Here is a 6,744-nt window from a genome sequence, read left to right on the forward strand (position 1 = left end):
AGGGGCACTCTCGATGAATCGCCTCGTAGTCCCAAATATAAATACACAACAGGGAGATCTCGCCTCATAGTCCTAAAAGTAAATATGCAACATGGGATCTTCCAAGGAATCGCCTCGTAGTCCCAAAAGTAAATACATGACAAGGGGAGCTTCCGAGGTACCGCCTTGTAGTCCCAAAAGTAAATACTTAACTCATAACCTACGGAACAACGAATTTACAGCAAGGAATCATACAGTTAAAGACTAAATACAAGATCACGGAGGCTAGTAATTCAACTAAGCATGTTGCACAAATTTCAAGTAAACGTTAAGACATGTAGACATGCCATACTAGGCTAAACATGATAAATATACATGTTAAGGCAACTCAGTTAAGGAATTAAAAGAAGACTACTCAACAAGAACCGAAATTTCCACATTTAGCCTGTGTATGCACTCGTCACCTCGCGTACACGGCATTCACATATCACAAATTGTTACAACAGTACCAAATCCTAAGGGGATTTCCCCTAGACAAGGTTAGACAAGTCACTTACCTTAAATCTCGCTCAATCAATCGATAAGAATGCCTTTCTCTCGACTTTCCGACTCCGAACGGCCCAAATCTAGCCAAAAGAAATTACATACCGTGAATACAACTACAAGAAACTAATTTAAATAGTGAAACGACTTTAGCAATGAATCAAAAAATCGCCCCAAAAAGTCAACCCGGGCCCATATCTCGGAATCAGGTAAAAGTAACAAAATACAAACACCCATTCGGTATCGATTTCACCCATACCAAAATTACTCAAATCCGACACAAAATTCTTGATCAAAACCTCAAAATTCAGCCTAAGAATGTTTCCACCCTTTTCAATAATTTCACAACCCAAATCCTTAATTAAAGGAAGAATAAATGATATCTTAGTGGAAATTAATCAAAAACAATTCAAGAATCCTTACCCAAATGTTTCCTCCGAAAAACTCTCGAAATTTTGCCTCAATCCGAGCTCTCTATGTTCACAAATGGAGAATGAAATTAAACCCTCGGAATTGGCCCTTTTCTGCCTTGCGAAGTCGCACCTGCGAACCCACAGCCATATTTCCGGCTCCACACCTGTGGAATTTCCATCGCATGTGTGGTTCTAACTTAGTTCAGGCTCGTCTTCTTATGTGGACACAAATACGTCTCTGCGCTTCCGCTCCTACGGACAAGGATCGTTTCTGTGCATGCGCTCCTGCGGACCTTGTCCGCATCTGCGATCAATAGGCCTCCCTGGCCTTTTCGCTTATGCGCTCATACTTCTGCAGAAGCGACTCTGCTTCTGCGGCCTTCACGTCGCACCTGCGACCACAAGAAACTTCCTCCAGGTTTTCTTTTGCGCTTGGCCTCACACTTCTACAGGATGCACCTACGGTAAATCTTGCGCAAGTGCGGTTGCACCAGAACTGGAGCACTTCAACCTTTCTTTAAACTTCAACTTAATCCACTAACCATCCGAAATCAACCCGAGGCCCCCGATACCTCAACCAAACATACTAACAAGTCCTAAAACATCATACGAACTTAGTCGAGCTTTTAAATCACATCAAACAACGCTAAAAATGCGAATTGCGCATAGATTCAAGCCTATTGAACTTTAAAACATCAAACTTCTACATCTGATGTCGAAACCTATCAAATAAATTTTGATTGACCTCAAATTTTGCACACAAGTTATAATTGACATTACAGACCTACTCCAACTTCCATAATCGAAATCCTACCCCGATATCAAAAAGTCCACTCCCGGTCAAACCTTCCAAAAAATCATTCAAATTCCAAATTTCGCCAGTTGACGCTAAAATGACCTATGGACCTCCGAATCAACATCCGTACACGCTCCAAAGAAACAAATCACCCTACATAGCTATTGGAACAGTCAAAACCTCACTCCAGAGTCATCTTCATAAAATTTATACTACATTAAATTCCTATAACTTAAACTCCCAATTTAGGGACTATGTGTCCCATTCCACTCTGAAACTCTCCCGAATCCGACACCAAGCACCCCGGCAAGTCACAAAACCCAAAATTGAAATATAGGAAGCAATAAATAGGGTTTTAAGGCTAATACTCGCAAAACAACCGGTTGGGTCGTTACATCCCCCCCTTCTTAAAACAAACGTTTGTCCTCGAATGAGTATAGAGACATGCCTGAAGTGGTGAAAAGATGAGGATAACGGCTGCGCATATCATGCTCGATTTCCCAAGTAACCTCCTACCGGGTCTCCATTGAACCTTCACTGAAGCGATGCTCGTTTTGAGAATAGTTCATATGTTTTGATTCTCCCTTGTGGATCTGATTCGTAGTATGGTACTGATAGGGAGTTGTGTCTATCAAGCTTGTTTGATAGTTCTCTCTTGTGTTTCTCTTTGCATATCCAATCATTTTCGCGTTATTCTTATTGTGTTTTAGAGCTTGCGCGGTTTGTGCCCCGATGGTGTAGGGTGTGACATGTTTATTTGGGCGAATGGTTATGATATTTTCAGGTTTCTTGCACAGTTGTCAGCATTGTGAAGGTTTGGGACAAGGTTTTAGCTGAGATGAGGTTATTAATTGTTGCTAAATTTGAATATGGGCAGATATTATGTTCAGAGATGTTGTTATGGACATATGTGTGATGTGTTACGTCGTGTGATTGCACCTTGTGAGTGCATGCAGGAGTTGTTGCAGCTGGTCGAGGTTGATACCGTGTGTTAGTGTAGGGACCGAGTGTATGTACGGTAAGTTCACTCAGTGATTTTGACGACTTCAAAATGGTTCTTGGCATGTTCGAGGACGAATGTTTGTTTAAGAGGGGGAGGATGTAACGACCCGACCGGTCGTTTTGAGAATTATCATCCCGTCCAATGACTTAAGATCTCGAGCAGCTACATATCATGTATTATGACGTGCATATGTGGTCCAGTTCGGATTTTGGATGATTCGAGATTGATTTGGAAGAAGTATTCTTGCTTTATCAACTTAAGTGGTAAGAGTTGACAAGAGTTTGATTTTTGTGTAGACGACTCCAGAATGGTATTTTGGTGATACCAATAGCTTTGTATGGTGATTTGTGACTTAGTCATATTTCTGGATTTGGATTTGGAGGTACGTAGGTTAAACTGATGCATTTCAACAAAAAATGGAAAGTTGAAGGCTTGAAAGGTTAAGATGTAAGGCCCCGTTAAATTTTTTTAATGATTTAAGATTTTAAAGTGCGCCAACGGTATTTGGGAATAACGTATTCGAGTATTAAAGGAGACCTATGGGATACAACCACATCATTTTGAAATGAAAATGTATGTTTAAGGTTTGTTGGAACATACGAAGGAGTTTTGTGAATGGCAAGGATTTGTGTGGAACAAGTTGGATACATTAAGTGGAAAGGATGTCTCAATTAGCATCTGACCCAAATTCAAACAAATGCCACTCCCAAAAATATTAAATACTTAGGTGGTGATATACCTATCAAATTAAAGCCCTTTGAGTCTAGTTTCCAACGCATCAACCCGTTTGTCATTTGGAAATGTATAAAAACAGTTATGGCCATTTTACCAGACCTATGCCATATGCACGCCCAGATGCACGGCCGCACATATAAGGGGGTTTCAGCCTCGTGTGTGCGGCGAGATGCGCGGTCACTTGCCCATGTGTGCGGACGTGCACGTAGGAGACCTATAAATACTCCCAAGGCCGGGTAGAGAGAGGGGCTAAGTCATTTCATTGAGCTAGGGCTTGCATTTCAAGGGTAATCCACCCAACACTTCCCTCCCATGGACCAAGGTAATGTTTTTGGAGTAATTTTAAGTTGATTACTACTCCTAAACGCTTATATTAACTAGGATTAATCTTGAAGATCCATAGATTTCCATTCAAATCCACAAATCGGTCAAGAACACTACACGTTGTCTTTCAAGATTTGGTCTATAAGAGGTATGTCTACCATTTCTAACTAATTCATGGTGATTATTTATGTATGAAATATGTCTTAGGACTTATGGGATGGTGATTGGAAGCCATAAGTGCCTAACCTAGGTTGTGTTTGTATTATAGATATTGTAAAATGAATTAATTGATAAGATTTATGGGTTGGGAGTGAATAGTTGGGCATGCATGTGCTAATGGAAGTTGTGGATGGCCTAGAGATGATTGTGAGGTGAATCATTGGTGTGGAAGGTGGTTGTTAGGTGAAGAAATTCCATTGGAGGAGGTTGTAGAAAGATATGCACATTAGATATTTGAGAAAAAGTCTAAATGGCTTAAAGTATATAAATCTTAGTAATATTGGTACAATTGTGTTGAATTGTTATAGATTGAAGTTGTTTAGTGTGGTGGAACATCGTAGTATTATTAAGGGGCGAATTTCAGGTATGTTGGATAAACTTCTCTCTTGGAATATAATTCTATGATGTTCCCGTAAGTTTCAAGTATGGTTGGCCAAAGTTCCTAATTCTCATGTTCCGAGTTGTTCGTAATAAATTCGAATATCGCAAGTAAGCGTTGTGATGAAATATGTATATACTCAAAACGTGTTCCAATTGCTCTTATCTCGTCATGATCTCCTTTGGGAATGTGGTCAAATAAGGTTTAGGTATTAAAATTTTATAACTTCAATTCATGTTTCAAATGAAAGTTCATTATGCTTGACTTGGAAAAGAAACCCAATATGCTTGACTTGAAGTTGTGTGTAAATCGTAAATCACCATGCCCTCCTTTATAAATATTTCCAATGTGATTTGATTCTTATGTACTCAAGAGTTGAAATTGTGTGTTGCCTTTTAAGAAGAAATATTTGAAAATATACGGTGTATTACTCATTTATGATTTTTAACTTATGTTGTGATTGCAAGTCATTGTGCACCATACTTTGAAAAGGGGTCTAATGTGTTTAAAGCCTCCACTACTGATGAACTTAAAATTATGATTTTCGAAATATTCTATATGTTGATGTTTGTGATGATGATCATGTAAAGTCTAGAAATGAAAAATGTGGAATATGAATTATGGTCAAAGTGCCATGAATGAAGAATCATGAGTATGGCCAAGAGAGCCAAGGAAATAATGATGTTGTGAATGGTTGAAAGTACTAATGAAGCTATTTATAGTGTGAAAGATAATGAGGTGAATATAAAATATATTTATACTTATTTTTCCATTGGGTGAAAAACAAAATGTTTTTGGGAGCATCATTAGTTACCGAGGAAGGGTAGGTTAAAATATCCTTACCCCGAAACTACATGTGTCGGTGTAGGTGTGCGTTGTGATTATTTCCCTTATTTGGGATGAGATTTATGTGATAAGAATATTCCCCTTCATTGGGATGAGTTGATTGCTAGAAAAGGGCCATGTAGATCCACACGACACTATGGTGAGATGGCCTAGCCGGTCGGGTCGTGATCGGACGCCATGCCGCACACATGGCGGTGTTTGTGCTGAAAATTAAAATTGAAATTGTGATTGTTATTGTGATTATGCTTGATGTCTTCGGATAAGACGGCCTAGCTGATCGGGCCGTGATCAGACTTTGTGCTAAATACACGGTGGTATATCTATATCGGTGCTAATGGTCTCCCAACCAGAAATATATATTAATATCCATATTTTGAAAATTGTTATGTTTTATATTTGGCATTTGGATATCATTGATTGTTCCTTGTTGCTTCCATTGTTTTTCCCCTTTGTTATATTGGCATTCTATTTCGAAGAGGATATTTAGGTTTACATACTAGTAGTATTCCATATGTACTAACGTCCCTTTTGTCGGGGGAGTTGCATCTTCAATGGATGCAGGTGGTTCATCAGCGAGCAACTTTGATCCTCGTTAGCAGTTACTCTCTATTCAGTAGGTCTTGGTGAGCCCTACTTTGTTCCGGGCCTGATTTCACTTGATGTTGTACCTTGTGTTTTGAGGTATAGCCGGGGCCTTGTCACCAACACTTCCATATTACTCTTCGGTTGTACTTAGAGGCTCCGTAGACATAGTGTGGGTTGTATTTTGGTGTTGGAAGAGTCAACTTGATATGTTGTATTTGTATCACAAGTCCCATTTCAAAATATAAGTTTATATATATATATATTTTGGGAATTATGAATGAAGGGACTTATAAATGAAGTAGCTAATAGTAATGGATTGGTGTTGTATATATGATCTCCTTATTGTCTAATTAATGAAATGTATTCTTCTCTTTATTCATGGGTGAGTTGGGTAGAAGGTATTATACAGGCTTGCTTGACCGGGGTATCTCAGTTGAGCACCGGACGTGCTCCCCAAGGTCGGGGCGTGACATAAGAGGATTGACCGGGAGTTGACTTTGGTAATATCGGGTTCAGATTTCAATCTCGGGAGTTGGTATAGCTTCGTTGTATCAATTGGAACTTTTATGCAAAATTTGAGTTCATTCCGGGTTGATTTGATATGATTCGACGCGAGTTGTAGAAGCTGAAAGTTCATAAGTTAATTAAGTTCAATTTGTTGAGCGATTCGTAGTTTTGATGTTGTTTGATTTGATTTGAGGCCTCTAACAGGTCCGCATTATGTTATAAAACTTGTTGGTATGTTTCGACGGGGTCCCGCGGACCACTGGTGTGTTTCGGATGGGCCACAAACCATTTTCTCATGTTTCTCATGTTGGTTTTGTTATCTAGTTTTCTTCATCGCGTTCGTGTAGTGTAATTTCGAGGTATGCAATATTGTTCTTTTTGTTTGTGAATAGGAGCTCGTGTTCGCGAAGGTTGG

Source organism: Nicotiana tabacum, chromosome 21 (assembly GCF_000715075.1).
Source record: "Nicotiana tabacum cultivar K326 chromosome 21, ASM71507v2, whole genome shotgun sequence".
Classification (NCBI taxonomy): domain Eukaryota; kingdom Viridiplantae; phylum Streptophyta; class Magnoliopsida; order Solanales; family Solanaceae; genus Nicotiana; species Nicotiana tabacum.